Genomic DNA, 16,626 nt, shown 5'->3' on the forward strand with positions numbered 1-16,626 from the left:
ATGCAAATGGAGATGAATTTACATTTATCTTAAAATAGTAACAGAGCACAGATATTTTTAAAATCTTAGCAGTCAAAACTTTTAAGATCCTAACTAGATCATAATTTCTCTGAGACGGCAACTTCTTTTTGTGGTTTTGAGTCTGTAATATGGTATATATATTCATAGTAAGAAGAACTATAGTTCTAGTACTATTATAGTAAGAAGTCAGAAGAGCTGAATCTAATGTTCCAAGTGCTGTATTCATCTTTACATTATTCTTCATATACAGCTGGGAAATGTTTGTTTGTTTATTTGAAGGCAACCAAATTAGAGAACCATTACTTGTGTTACTGGCTCATAATTATTAATTCACAAACTAATAAAAGAATGTTTTGTTAAAAATTACTTAATCTTTCTTTAGATATGCAACAACAAAGAAACTTTTATATCCATAAAATAAACTTCAGTAAGTACATTTTAAAGTAGTTCAGCGCATGGGGGGGGGGGGGGGGGGGGAGCGTGAGGGGACAAGAAAAATAATTAATAAAGTAACTTATCACTTAGTTTAATTGTAGATATTCCTGTCCAATTATTATGTTGTTACTTAAGTCCTGATTAAAGCCAAATACAAAGTAGCCTTTGCATCAACCTCAAGGGATTTGGAGTTGAGCTGAAAATTTAAATACATTGGTCAACAAGCAAATTATTAAATCAGGCTGACACATCATGTAAATTCTCAGTTTTAATGGTTGATGCAAGTTCATTAAATGTTCCATTTCAATATTTTAACTCACATATGGATAGAGGTTTTTTTTTCCCTTTATGGTTCTGTTGTGTGGCAGGATAGGTGCATTGGCTTCAGAGCTTTCACCAAAGTCCAAAATACGCAGCTGTTCCTGGCTTCTACTCAAGCTCTGACTGACACTGTACTTGGCTACAGATTTCAAATGTGGCCTGGTGCCTTTAATACTTTAACCGTGTAAGGGAGTGGCATAAATTGTAACACAGACTTTACACTTTTCTCTCTAACCATACACCTCAAAATAGATGTAACAGGTAGTTACTTTGCTCCAGTTACATACCTGCCGCCCGAAAGCTGCCCCTAGAACCACTGCTTCTGATACCCACAATGTTGCCTAATGAACCTTTACTTGTAGCCCCCACTCACCTTCAAAGCTTCAACTTCACAAACAAAGTGGGGGAAATTTGTTCCCACTTGGCCAAATTACTGGTGGTGCATGTCCTCAAATACTGAAAGCTGCTTTTAGGCACAGGAGCTTTAAGGAAAAAAGAGGAGTAATACATCGGTATATGGCAAGAAAACAGAATGGCATAGGTATATTAACAACTGAAAGCAGGAGTTCACTTTATTCTTTCCATATTAAACAATGTGGTTTATTCCTCCTACAAACGGGAAACAAGAAGATAGGGACAAACAATGAGGAAAATCATTTACATGCATACTGAAGAGACTGGTGAAATGATTCAAAGACAGCTTATCTTTGGTGAGAGATTTGTGTCATTGTGTTGCCATAGTCATTGCTTCAACGTGGACAATAGATGGATGGTCACTTGATTCCTAGCAAAGGTCACTTGATTCATAGCACTACTTCAAGATGCCTTCCTACAATGTGGCATTCATGATCTTTTCAGTTTTTAATTGAATAAGATGTTTGGGCCAATCAACACTTTAGAGTGATGTTTTTAGAATTAACACTTGACTGATTGATAATAGGAAATATTTTCCGAAGTGGAAAAAACAAAACAAAACAAAACAAAACAAAAACTAGATGTCGACATCTAATGTCTCTGAATAAGGTAATTAACTAGCATTTTTTGAAGTAGAAGTATAGAAATATTAAGCAGTGCTTGCTTATCTTTTCAAAACAAAGAAACAAAAACAAAATAGGACAAAAAAAACAAGTACAAACTATTGATTTTCTTTAAAACAATCTGTCTTTTTTTTGTGTGTGTGTGTCAAGTCAGCAGACTGAAAGGAAAGTTTGTAATACTTTCAACACCCATATTCTGATGAAAATTGAATAAGATGCCTAACAGGCCTTTTTTCAAAATCATGTCTATACTATACAGGGACTCAGCAGTAAATCTAGAAATAGGCATTCAAGGACAGCTAATGGTGAAATAAGAATAAACTTGATGAATCATATCAAACATGTCAGCCTTATTTTTACTGTGTGTCTTAATAAAACAAAATTTCTAATTTTATTTAAATGTGAACAGATGATAAATAACTAAAGGAAAATAATTTTACGAAGAAAGATAAAGAAGCATAGTGGATTGCCAGGAATGAAGTTAAGAGTATGTAACAAGATGGAGTCCAAGGCAGAGCAAACCCAAGGTTTGTAGAAGTAGGTGGTACATAAAACAAAAGTAAATCTATCCTGTCTGTCTTAGTTTCCAACAAACAAAGATTTATTGTAGTGCTATAGAAATGATGATTAAACAGGGAGTTGTAGCTGTGGATAAGATGAATTAACTTAGTGCTTTTTCTGAACTGTCTTTAAGATAAAGGTCCAATTATCTTGTAGTAGGTAAGGAATGGTGATGACAAATAAATGTTCATGAGATGCCTGTACAGAAAGTTAAGTGGAAGCTGTTTATTTATATTTTTCTTTTCTAGTCCCTGTTATTCTCCTTATAATGAACCTCCCTGGACTGTTAAGGATGAGGAAAGACTAAGTGACTTTTTAGAAAGTGAAATTATTTTTTACATTGCATTTAACCAATTGACATATCTGGACCTTTTTTCATTACATGCACACTTATTGGTATGTATGTTATTTCAGGACTGTTCAGACTACATAAAATTTCTTTCTGAATACCAAATGAGTAGATACAAGGAGGAAGAGAAAAAAGAGATTCAGACATTCATAGACTTTTACAAAACACAAAGCTTAGATTTTTTAATGAAATGCAACCTATCTGCACCTAGCTTTGTGCCCCACCTCTTTAGTTTAAATACCAGTGTTCAGTTATGAAATATGTCACTATGGCTTTGCAGAAATTACCTAAGACATGATGCAGCTGCAGTGTTCATTATATCTCAGGGAATTAATTGTGTGTCAATATCTCCTAAGCACTGTTGTCCTGTAAACACAATGCGTTACTAACAGATTAATCTATTTTGTTCTACCACACACACTTTTGAAAGGATGACTCAGATTATTCATGCTAGGTATTGCTTTGTTTAGTATTAATCCTTCCTTTTCTTATCAATGAGTTTTCTTACTGTTCTTATCATTTAAGATTATCACAAATGCTCAAAAGTTAGTTTTAACACAATGTCTGTAAAACTTGCTATTGTTTTGCAGGAGGGCTCTTCCTAGCACAAAGGGAAGAAATGGATATTATCTGAGCTGTTTTTTCTAGAAAAAAATGCAAACAAAAAGAGAACACAATTAATATATCAATTATCTGAAGAGAATGCTGCAAGTGATGTTTGAAAACCATAGAACTGTCAGGGAAAGGGAGCTATATAATGTTGTCTTTGTCTTGTTTTGCTCATTAGACTCATTGCTAGAGTTTTGTTTTTCCTGTTTTTGTTTGTTTGTTTGTTTGTTTGTTTTTGCTTCTTGTTTGGTTTCAGAAAATGCTTTCAACAAATTTTACTTGCTTCTCATCTTTGCCCATCAGTATGTATTCCAGTGTATCTCTATATCTAACCTTTTGAGATTGTTTTCTTGTGTTTTGTTTCTTGGTTTGTTTCTTCCTTTTACAATAGCAGTTTATTTGGGCTTTTTAGAATTAAAAGACCAACTGTGATGTCTGAATAAGAAAATGCTCTTGCCTTGTTTCAGAAACATGACAATCTACTTCTGCAAAACCAAAGACAACTTTGGGTAGATGCTGCAAATCATCATTAGCACTGTACTGATATTACAAAACTAGTTCTTTTTCAGTGGAATATGCTGAATGTAGTTGTCCATTTGGAGTAACAAGTTGTAGTGAAGACTCACTCAGGAAACCAGTCTGAATTGCGTGAAGACAGTAAATGCCCAGCTAAATTGAAAAGTTATTACAAAGGAACTTGCAATGGAAAAGTGGAAACATGGACAGGTATATTTAACCAAATTCATTTGAGTAATGAGTGCAATGGGAGTGGAATACTTCACTATATCTCTGAGTTACCGACTTCAAAAGGTACAGAGGAGATATAAAATCTTTCACGCATTCTTCCTATGACTCTCCTGATTTTCTTCTTCTATAAATACCACCTGTCTCCTGAAATGATTCATTAGAAACATAAAATACAAATCTTAACAGTAGCTGTTTTTCTCAATCTGACAATCTCAAAGCCAGGACCAGCACATTAGAAATCAATAGGTCACTGAGGTATAGGTAACCAGACTGGCAGAGCACTTAATTTTATTGGAAAGTAATGCAGAGAAAGTAACCTGGGAAAAATACTGTGAGCAATTATCACACCGAAAGTAAAGAAATTGAGCATATGGCTGTTTTTTGCGAGAACAGAACAAACTGATGATTGAAAAAAAAAAAAAAAAGTGATATGTTGATTTATGTTTTTTTCATTCATATTTTGGTTTCTGAAAGTAGAAGCCAGAAACCCTAATCAAGTGTTGTTGACAAAATGTGTGTTGATGCAGAAGGCTGAAATACTGTAGTTAAGTTACACAGAGAATCACACTCCCTGATTAAGTTGTAGACGTATGAGCAGCATTCACTGAAGAATTAACTGGTACGAATGTAAGAAAAAATGCAACAACTCTCAACATGTGTCCAGCTGAGAGCGAGAAAAAATATTCATGTCAATGTGAACCACAGTCACATAATAGCCATTCACATTTGCTTTTCATGAAGAGCAGGAAAAGTCAAAAGATATTGCCTGTAAGTTTCTTCTATTGTTTGTACTGAAAACATTTTTGTTTAAATTAAGAGTATATCTTACAATAAGCTAGACCATTCCTTTTTCTTCCTTTTGATTTAGGATAGCAGATTTAAAAGTCATATTCCTTTGCATACCATTAACATGCAGTAAAATAGTCATTTAAATATAAGACCAGATTTGGTGTCAATCTTTTCTCTTGAGTTTACTAGTCTACTCTTAAACCATTACATATGCATCATTTTGAATCATAGCTCAGCTACAGAAGTTAAATAGAAGAGCAACATAATTTCTAAATTAGCAAGATCTTTTGCTGTTATCAGAGAGACTAAAAAAGAGCTAAAAGAGCTAAAAAGAGCTAAAACTGACTCTATCACTGTAATAAAAATAAAATAATAATAATTAAAACAAAAAAAAAGAATCAAGGAAGCAGGATAAATTTTTGTGTTAAATTGTGTGACTCTTACTAAAAACCTTTAGTATCACTGAGATAAAACAGAATAAAGTCTTGGTGTCTCCTTTAGAGTGTCCTCAGATTAATACAACTGACTGAGGAAAACTTCTGTCTCTCATTCTATTTTGTAAACAATTCTTTATTGAGTGTTTTTTGGAAAACATACCTATTTTGTAGAAAATAGCTACACAATATACGCTGTTTTCAAATACTGTCTTCCATGGACATCAGAAATTGACCCGTTTGATTAATACAGCTTAACATTCAGTGCTCTCTGTATGGTATGAATGGTTTTACAGGAGGTACTTCTTAACAAATATGGCAATACTCAGTTCTATGCAGAGGATATCTACTTTTTCTTCCTTTTGTCAACAAGGACAAAACAGTTACCCACATTTATTGTCACCCTCAACTTTTTAATATCATTGTAGGAAACTGTTCATCCACATTAGTAGTCTGAGTTGAGAGAGCTTTATTTCTGGAAAGGCAGTTCCTGTAGATGATAATATATATGACACAGGGAAGAAAACACTGTGAAAAGACATTGAAAAGATGACAGTTCTCATTTATTATGATTTTATAGCCTTGATAATGTACAAACCAAATGTCATTGTAGGAAAGTTAAGGAAAACTTATGAAACTAGGGAAACCTGGAGCAAAAGTACATTAATAGTAAATAAGATGAAAGGGACTTCTCTATTTCCATTCTTCTGTTCTTTGAGTGACTGCATATGTGTGTGTTCATCCTTGTTTGCACACATATTTCTGTATGTGTGGGTGCACATACAGCTCTGTATCTCTCTGTCAAAAGTACACTTTGGAATGAGTAACTCTTGCACAACATTTTTTGATTTTTATATACTTAAACAAGTTGTTTACCCCACTTTATTATGAAATTGTCTGCAAGACAAACTAGTTGTTGGGAAATTAATTTGAATACCGATCCAGAGTAACTGATTCAAACTTTGGTGAAATATAGAAAGGTCCTTTGACTTTAACTTTTCTTTTAGGAATATCTAGAAATAAATATTCATCTATAAAAACTTTAAAAAGTTTAAAATAAACCCAAATGAAATTAACTTCTGTAAACACTATAAAACGGGATCCAAAACTTTGAAATGTAAATCACCTAATAATAACGACTATGTCAAGCTGAGGAAACACAGAAATATTTGAATTCCATTCTTTCCAAATTTCCCTTCACTCAAATCTACAAATGGAATTTGAATCTTAAAGATATATATTTATATAGGATTTTGTTGCTGGAAAGTGATCAAGAGGATGTAGCATAGCCTTAACAGGCTATGACTGGCACTGGAGCTTAGATCTTCAAAGGAAAAAAACTATTGGCAATGATAGAAAGAAAAAAAGTGAAATGTCTAGTGCACAGGCTTCGGATTACAATTATTTTATGTCCAAATGAAAGAAGAAAAAACATTTAAAAAGTAGTTAGTAGACACTTCCATAGGTATTTCTCTTTTCTTTTCTTTTCTTTTCTTTTCTTTCCTTTCCTTTTCTTTTCTTTTCTTTTCTTTGCTTTTCTTTCTTTTCTTTTCTTTTTTCTTTTTTCTTTTCTTTTCTTTTCCTTTTCTTTTCTTTTCTTTTTTTCTTTTCTTTTTTTCTTTTTTCTTTTCTTTCTTTTTTTCTTTTTCTTTTCTCTTTTCTTTTCTTTTCTTTCTTTCTTTCTTTTTTTCTTTCTTTTTTTTTCTTTTCTTCTTTCTTTTCTTTCTTTTTTTCTTCCTTCCTTTCCTTTCCTTTCTTCCTTTCCTTTCCTTCCTTTCCTTTCTTTCCTTTCCTTTCCTTTCCTTTCCTTTCCTTTCCTTTCCTTTCCTTTCCTTTCCTTTCCTTTCTCTTTTCTTCTCTTTTCTTCTCTTTTCTTTCTTTTCTTCTTTCTCTTTTCTTTCTTTTCTTTTCTTTTCCTTTTTTCTTTTCTTTCTTTCTTTCTTTTCTTTCTTTTCTTTTTTTTCTTTCTTTTCTTTTCTTTTCTTTCTTTCTTTTCTTTTCTTTTCTTTTCTTTCTCTTTCTTCTCTTCTCTTCTCTTCTTTCTCTTTCTCTCTTTCTCTTATCTTCTCTTCTTCTTTCTCGTCTCTTCTCTTCTCTCTCTTCTCTTCTCTTCTCTTCTCCTCTCCTCTCCTCTCCTCTCCTCTCTTCTCTTCTCTTCTCTTCTCTCTCTTCTCTTCTCTTCTCTTCTCTTCTCTTCTCTTCTCTTCTCTTCTCTTCTCTTCTCTTCTCTTCTTCTATTCTTCTCTTCTCCTTCTCTTCTCTATCTCCCTCTCCTCCCTCTCCTTCCTTCTCCTCTCCTCCCTCTCCTCTCCTCTCTCTCCTCTCCTTCCTCTCCTTTCTCCTCTCCTTCCTTCCCTATCCCTCCCTCCTCTCCTCTCCTCTCCTCTCCTCTCCTCTCCTCTCCTAGTCTCCTCTCCTCTCCTTTCTCCTTCCTCTCCTCCCTCTCCTATCTCTTCTTTTTTTTTTTCTTTTTTCTTGTCTGCTTGGTGGGATTAAATCACAGCATGGTCAAAGTTCATAAGTCACATTGAATCACATTTTTAAAAGCTCACATTAAATAACCACACCATGGAGAACTTTTTTATATGCTTCCACCATGTCCAATGTGTATTTGAGGCAGAGAGGAGAAATTCTTTCCACTGGTCTTCTCTATTTTAAATCTCACCCCTGCTAAATTCAGTGGTGCTTTCCAGTTTTCATGGAAAGTCTTAGAAGTGATGAAAAACTCACCACTTACATCACTTTCTCTGTCATGCTTATAGATTTATTTTTCAGCCTGAAGATCCTAGACAATTTAGTCTTTCTTGATAGAGCAGCCATTATCTATACCTCATAATCTTCATCATCTTTCTCTGTATCCTTTATGTAATGGTCGTATTATATGGAGAAGTTTAGCTCCTTGAATAAAGTGAACAACACTGCAGGAAGCTTTAAAAATATTTAAACATTACCAAAATTTAAATTTAAAATGGTGGCTCATCATAACAATTCACCATAAATAAAACCCATCCTTCTTTGTCTATAGCATTCCTTAAATTATAAAACACTTAAGCAAACAGCTGTGAAGAGCAAAATCTTCTTTTATACCTCAAAATTCAACCTATTCAACACTTGACAAGCCAAGATGACTTTAAGTGTGAAAGATCACTCATGGAGTTGCTCTGCAGCTAGCATTCTGTCACTTAGTATGTGGACTCCTTAACTGTAGATTCCCTGCAATGTGCAATATATCAGTATTGCCTAAACACAAAATCAACTTCACAATTTCTCAGCTTGCAAATTGTTTTGGATTATATGGGTTAAAAATTTAGAAGTTCTACACAACTACCTTAAAGTCATCCACAATCCAAGAGATTCCATTGACCTTCTGGTTAGATTTTTTAAACTCTCATGCAGACAAAGATATCATCTGTAAGGCATACAAATTTCCTGGTGTAAAGAACTAGTTCCTTGAGGACTGTCAGTAAGGAAACTTGGTTTCCTTTTAAAAAAAGCCTGAGTAATGTTTTCTCCTCTTTCAATGTTTCTTTCAGTTATGTATATTGCCTAGTATAGGGGACTGACCTACTTTTGTATTAGTTATAAGATTTTCCCTTGTGCCTTTTTGCAGTCCCACAGTTACAGAATAACCAGCCTTGCTGTCTTCCACCAGTTCATTTACAGTCCAGTAAAAATAAGAGTTTCATTCTTATCAAGATTTCCACTTTTACCATTCTAATTTGATTAAAATTTGACTAATGTTTGAAATTCCTTTTTTTTTTTTTTTTTTTTTTTTTTAATTTTGGAAGGCAAAACTGGTGATCAAACATGCTTTGTTTCCACAAAATAACAGGACAAAAATAAATTTCCTTTAAATTTTAGTAAGAATTTTATGAGAACAAGGCCTGGCTGACAGTTACACAAAATAATTTTCAAAAAACCACAAACACTGCTGCTCCACCTGGATCCATACGCATCCGTGGGGCTGGATGGGATTCATCCCAGGGTACTCAGCGAGCTGGCTGACCTCATCATGGAAACTCTCTCAATTATTTTTCAACGGTCTTGGGGAATCTGGAGAAGTCCCAGTAACTGGAAGCTGGCAAATGTTGTGCCAATTTTCAAGAAGGGCAAGAAAGAAGACCCTAGCAATTACAGGCCTGTCAGTCTCACCTCAGTGCCTGGTAAAATTATGGAGATTATCCTGGGAGTTATTGAAGCACACACCTGGGGGACAATGCAGTCATTGGTCCCAGCCAACACAAGGGGGAGGTCCTGTTTAACAAATTTGATCTCCTTTTATGATAAAATCACCCATCTCATTGATCAAGGGAAACCAGCTGATGTAATCTTTTTGGATTTCAGTAAATTTTCCCATAGGATCCCACTGGACAAAATGTCCAGCATACAGCTATACAAAAACATCATACAATGAGTGAATAATTTGCTGATGGGTAGGGCTCAAAGGGTTATGGTAAATGAGGTTGCATCAGGCTGGCAAGTCACCATTGGGGTCCCCCAGGGCTTGATTTTAGGGCCAGTTCTTTTCAATGTTTTTATAAACAATTTGGATGTAGGACTAGAAGGTGTTTTGAGTAAATTTGCTGATGATTCTAAACTGGGAGGAGTTGTTGACTCTGTTGAGGATGGAAAGGCCTTACAGAGAGATCTGGACAGATTGGAGAGCTGAGCGATCACCAACCGCATGAAGTTTAACAAGAGCAAGTGCCAGGTCCTGCACCTGGCACGGGCAACCCTGGCTATAAGTACAGACTGGGTGACGAGACACTGGACAGCAGCCCCGCAGAGAAGTATCTGGGGGGTTTGGTTGACAGCAAGCTGAACGTGAGCCAGCAGTGTGCCTTCGAGGCCAGGAGGGCCAACTGTATCCTGGGGTGTATTAAGCACGACATTGCTAGTCGGTCGAGGGAAGTGATTGTCCCGCTCTACTCTGCGCTGGTGTGGCCTCACCTCAAGTATTGTGTGCAGTTCTGGGCACCACAGTACAAAAAGGATGTGAAACTATTGGAAAGTGTCCAGAAAAGGGCTATTAAGATGATGAATAGCCTAGAGGGGAAGACGTACGAGGAGCGGCTGAGGTCATTTGGTCTATTCAGCCTGGTAAAGAGGAGGCTGAGGGGAGACCTCATTGCAGTTTACAGCTTCCTCATGAGGGGGAGCGGAGGAGCAGGTGCCAATCTATTCTCTTTAGTGACCAGTGATAGAACCTGAGGGAATGGAGTCAAGCTGCAACAGGGGAGGTTCAGGCTGGATATCAGGAAAAGGTTCTTCACTGAGAGGGTGGTCGCACACTGGAACAGATTCCCCAGGGATGTAGTCAGAGCAAAAAGCCTGTCAGGGTTTAAGAAGCTTTTGGACTATGCTCTTAGTCATACGGTCTGAATTTTGGGGTAAACCTGTGTGGTGCCAGGAGTTGAACTCAATGATCCTTGTGGGTCCCTTCCGACTCGGGATATTCTATGATTCTATGATTCACTCTGCTGTGTTATTTTATAAGGAGTCAATGGCATATGGAAAGGTGCAATTGGGGTACTTACATTTCTAAGAGCTTTTGAAAAGGTCCTTTGCTAAAGGTAGTTACTAGGAAATGAATTGCCATAGAATAGTATCCTCTTGTGTATTAACAACGGCAGAAAATAAGGAATAACAGGGTAGGGTTAGAAAGGTCTGTTTTTAAAGTGAAAGTTATATGTGATATCCCTCAGAAATCACTGTTGGGACATGGATACTCAGATTATTCATGCATTATTTGAAATGGCAAGGTGACAAAGGTTTCAAGTAATGCAGATTATTCAGACTTGTCAAACAAACTGATCAAGAAGTATCTTACAGTAATGAATAACCAGGCAAGGAAATGCTAGGTACAACCGTACAACCTGATGGTGATGAATGTAAAATAGGATCATAATCCTAATTATTTATTCCATTAATGTAGTTCCTTAGTACTGCTCAGGAAAGAGACCATGATGTAATAACAATGGTTATGCTTGATTAGTAACAAAAAGAAATGACTATGGTCTACCCATATACTGAATATTGCATGCAGTGATGCTTGCTTTACCCCAAAGGGAACTTTTTTTTTTTTTTTTTTTCATAGAAGGATAAAAGATGCAGAGAAAAGATGATTGCTTGACCATTCACTCTCAGAGGAAATATGGAGATGTTAATGTGATGAATATATCTTTGTTATTTGTCATATCAGTAGGACTCCTTACAACATTCCTTGCACTGTTTCAACCAAATGTGTGTCTTCATTTTCAAAGCAAGATAAATGCTTCTCTTTTCTCGGTATCATCTGAGCTCCCATCTTCTTACCACACCAAAAGTTACAGTGTGCTGAGACAATATTCTTTCCCGCTCCACAATCTAAATGTTATGTTTCATGACTCAAATCTAGAATAGGAGGTTTTCTTATGCTGAGAAATTTTGCACTATGCTTTAATAGATTTCATGATAATTGTCTGTGGAGTGGAGTACAAATGTGAATTACATGTTCAATATTTAAGTGAATTGTATTTGGAAAGAGAAATTTAGTTGCACTTGAAAGTTGTAAGTAACTTATTGTCCTGGTTTCAGCTAGGATAAAGTTAATTTTCCTCCTAGCAGCTGGTAGAGTGCAATGTTTTGGATTAGGACGAGAAGAATGTTGATAATATACCAATGTTTTAATTGTTGCCGATCAGTGCTTACACTAAGCCAAGGACTTTTTTTCAGCTTCTCGCTCTGTCCTGACAGCGGGCAGGCTGGGGGTACAGCAGCAGATGGGAAGGGACAGACCCAGGACAGCTGACCCAAATTGGCCAAAGAGGTATTCCATACCATCTTACATCATCTTGAACAATATATAGGGGTGGCTGGCTGGGGTGTGGGGGGGCAGCTGCTCAGGAGTCAGCGGGTGGTGAGCAATTGCATTGTGCATCACTTGTTCCGTACACATTATTAGTAGTAGTACTATTAACAGTCTCTATCTCAACCCACAGGCTTCATTTTCCTGTTTCTCTCCCCCATCCCAGAGAGGGAAGGGGGAGGGTGAGCGAACGGCTATGTGGTGCTTAGCTGCCAGCCGAGTTAAACCACAACACCTATATAATACTTTTTTTTTTTTTTTTCCCCTGATGAAAATAAGGTAGGGCATAATGCAAGAGCATTGTTACAGTCTTCTACTGTTTACTTTGGTCTTTGGGTAGGATTCTCACATGATTTTATATGTCTGAGTATGGCATATTCAATAGCCACTAGTTAGACACAAAATTAGATATACTGGAAAAAGCATTATTTGATCTATTTTAGTTGTCTACTTTCAGATGACATCTATCACTTCCTGTAAGTGTCTTTATCTCTTCTGTGACTGGACTGGACTAGACTGGAATAGTTCAGTTAGAAGGGGCCTTCAAAGATCATCTACTCAAACTGCCTGAACACTTCAGGGCTAACCAAAAGTTAAAGCACATTATTAAGGTCATTGTCCAAATGCCTCTTGAATGCTGACAGGCTATTGGCATCGACCACCTCACGAGGATGTCAGTTCTCTTGTCTGACCACTCATGTTAAAAAAAATAAATAAATAAATCCATATATCCAATCTGAACCTCCCCTGGCACAGCACTGTGACATTCCCATAGATCCTATAATTGGTAACCAAGGAGAAGACGGGCATTCCCTCTCCACTTCCCCTCCTCAGTCCTCAGGAAATAGTAGAGAGCAATGATGTCACCTCTTAAACTTTTTTTCTCCATGCTACACAAACCAGACGTCCTCAGCCTCTCTTCATAGGGCATGCCTTCCAACCCTTTCATCAGCTTTTTTGCCCTCTTCTGGATGCTTTAAAGTATCTTAGCATCTTTTTTATACTGTGGATACCAGAACTGTACATAACATTCAAGGTGAGGCTGCGCCAGTGCTAGATATAGTGAGGGAATAATCTCCTTTGACTGGCTGGCTATGCTGTGTTTAATGCACCCCAAAATGCAGTTTGCCCTTACTTACCCCTTACTTGCCCTTACCTTGCCAGGGCACACTGCTGACTCATGCTGAGCCCGCTGTCAACCAGTACCCCCAGATCCCTTTCTGCTGAACTGCTCTCTAGCTACTCATCTGCCAGTCTGTATCCATTTGTGGCATTATTCTGTCCTAGGTGCAGAACCTGGTATTTAACTGGTATTTAAATTCATGCTGTTGCTGATTGCCCAATGTTCCTATCTATCTATCTATCTATCTATCTATCTATCTATCTATCTATCTGTAGATATATATAACTGCAAAGCCTCTCATCCCTCCAGGTAGTCAACAGCACCTCCTAGTTTAGTATCATCAGCAAAGTTGCTAAGGATGCATTCAGATCATTGATAAAAATGTTGAATAGGAACTGAGTCCTGGGAAACACCAATAGTGACCATCTGCCAACCAGATGTAGCCCCACTCACTGCAATTCTTTGAGCTCCACTGTTTGAGACAGTTCTTTCTCCAGCATAGCACAAAGCTGTTTTATCTCACAGTTGGATAATTTGTCCAGAAGGGTGCTGTGAGGGGCAGTATCAAAGACCTTACTAAAATCCAGAAATATTACATCTACCACCTTCCCTTTGTCCAACAACTGGATGGCCTTGTCATAGAAGGAGATGAATTACATAGACAGGACTTTTACTTCATGAATCCATGTTGACTATGGCTGTTAATAGCATGTTCCTTTAATCTTCTCTCCAGGGCTGCCCTGAAATCTTTTTTGATAGACCTCAGGCTACCTGTACCTACATCATTGGTACCCACTTGAAAGAAGAGGAGCGGGTAATAGTCCAAAGGCTGCATTATGCTTGAAAACTTATTTGTAAACTTTTTTTTTTCTCTACAGACTTTCATGAATCCTTTCCCTTCTGATTCAGTAGCATTCCCACCTCCTCCCATTTGAGGTGGGAAACCACAGGACCTGGCCCTTCTTTCATAGTTAAAACATTCCCTAATACAGCTGGGCCAAAAAATCTACCTTACCCTAACTCTAGTACTTTTTGTAAAGTACACTGTACAGGTGATTGTAGTTTTCTAAACAATTTAATTGTGCTGACAGCCTGGCCAAATACTGGCCCATTGAACCTTGAACAATTTGTTTTGGTAAAGCTAAGCATGACAAATTTGACCATCCTTTACTGATATTTACCAGAGAATATGGGTTTGTAATATTGCTTTGGAATAGAGAATGCAGAAATATTTGAAGGGCTTAACTTGGAAAAATGTAGTTACTTTTCTATATTCCTAAATGAGACTATTTGTTCATTTAAGGGTAACTCACTATTCACTACTTCACTTGCTGTTTGTCCATATCCTTCACCCTATAATTTAAAGGGAGCATTACAACATCTAATTTTCAATGTCATTTTTGGAGCAATAATCTTATTGCTCAACATTTACTGTCATTAGTACGGAAACTATCTCTTGGCTCTAAGTATAGTACAAACACAAGAGCCTTCCTGTTTTCTCTGCTGTGCCCATTGACCAGTGACAATATCCTAATTCTCAAGACTTGTGTATAATACTCAATATCTTAAGAAGTAACAATATGTTATTGAAGCATGTGCTCAGAGTATGTAAGAATATCTCTGTACTGCCAGTTCCATATCCTTAGCATTAAAGCTCTTCCATTAACATCTCAGTTTATTTATATGCATATGCTGTTGGCATATTAAAGAAAGTACTGAGGGAGAATACAAAAAGATGGAAAGTTGACACATACTACAGTTTCTGAGGTACTGGGATAGCTGTACAGAAAATTAGGAAGGATGCGTGTACCTCCAAGCATGACAAAGTAGTGAGGCTCAGAGACAGACAGCTATCTCAAAACTCCTACCATCGTCTGCAGAGTCCTGCTTTGTAAACAGAGGTTCAGAATACTACAGGAAGAACATTCCTAACAGATTATCAAGGCTTATTTAACTCACATAATAATAAGCAGAGTATTATGTTGCTTTCAGTTATCAGCATTCTAAGAAAAACCACCACACAATCCCATCTGATTTTTTGTGAAGTTTTGGTTAGAATTTACAACCTTCTTTACTTAAAGAGGATATCATAATACAAAAAGATAATTTGGGCAGAATTTAGGTTGCATAGGTAACCTAAACCTGGATTTTTCTAATGTCTGTAGTATTCACCTACATCGCTTAAATGTTTCAGTTTTTATATGTAAATATTCAGGTAATATCTGGGACCTTTTATATCAGCAATAGGAAGTGAAGCCTACATATTCATCCATGAAGGAGTGCTTAAATTACCCTACCAGATACAATATTTGGCAATTGGAGGCTTCCTGCCCCCCCAAGGCCACATAGTAGGTTGGATGTTGTTTGGTTGGATTTTCTCCAGCTTGAACGAAGTAGTGTGGGACAGGGGGACCTTTTTCTTGTGGAAAGAGTAATTATTTGGGTTATACACTGCATTAAAAGAAGATCTTCTTGGGAAATTTAGGCTTTCTACCCTCATGAGAAGCTAACATGCTTTCAGGGCTCCCATTCAGTCTGATGTTACATGGCCAGAAGTTAAGTTGGCTGGTTGCCAAGAGTTTTGCTCATTATGCAAATACCAGGAAGGAAATAGAGGTTTTCAGAACAAGGCGAGGATTTTCAAAAGAAAATTGGAATCCTTACCTCTCAGCCAAATCTGGGCATCATCCAGTGGGGGAAAAAAGGAGAAGCACCTCTGAGTATTGGCTTTCTATCTACCAGATAATAAATTATCTTTATACATGGAGTGAAAGGGTTTCTTGAATAAGGTTTACTGGGATCACTACACTGAGTTGTGCTAGTAAAACAAAATAATTACAAATTTTTTAAAGTATAATATGAGAGGCTGTATTTAAGAGGATCAAATCAGTAAACACCGTGCACAGTTTAACTGCATTGCCAACTGTAGTGATAAAATTCCTGTGATATATGTTGTTTTTCTTAAACCTCATTTCTTGAACTCATCCTATTATATGAGAATGTCTTTTTTTATTTAAAAACAAGTACATATCTTGTCTTCGTGGCTAAAGAGATTAACTGAAAAATGTGTCATTCAAAAGGTCAACATGAAAAAAGAGAAGGCAAAGTTAAGCTGCTTTTTTTTTTTTTTTTTCACAGAAACCCCATGATTATGAGGAAAGAGGCTGAGTCACTATTTTTCAGTACTTACAGTTGGCCATCCCATTCTGACACAATGTATTACACATATTGGAATACAGTGGACAGGGTGGAAAGTTCAGAGCCATTGTCTTTTGCTTGAAGGCACCAGCACAGATCAGGAAATTGTGCTTCATTTCTTTTAATTTCACCAAAAATGGGGAAGCAGATTATAT

At 36.6% G+C, this 16,626-nt stretch overlaps 1 long non-coding RNA gene across 2 annotated transcripts in view; it reads left to right on the forward strand.

The window, feature by feature from the left end:
* The first annotated feature begins 1,406 nt into the window (after nucleotides 1-1,406).
* Nucleotides 1,407-16,626, forward strand: part of LOC121066170 — a 65,965-nt gene continuing 50,745 nt past the window's right edge. Inside the window, exons 1-3 of one of the 2 annotated variants that reach the window (XR_005817554.1) lie at nucleotides 1,407-1,487; nucleotides 2,224-2,341; nucleotides 14,007-14,393. This is a non-coding gene — a long non-coding RNA (uncharacterized LOC121066170). Of the gene's footprint in view, nucleotides 1,488-2,223; nucleotides 2,342-14,006; nucleotides 14,394-16,626 lie in introns of those variants that run through there. The other variant, XR_005817555.1, reaches the window with a different exon arrangement.

This window comes from Cygnus olor, chromosome 2 (assembly GCF_009769625.2).
Source record: "Cygnus olor isolate bCygOlo1 chromosome 2, bCygOlo1.pri.v2, whole genome shotgun sequence".
NCBI classification, from domain to species: domain Eukaryota; kingdom Metazoa; phylum Chordata; class Aves; order Anseriformes; family Anatidae; genus Cygnus; species Cygnus olor.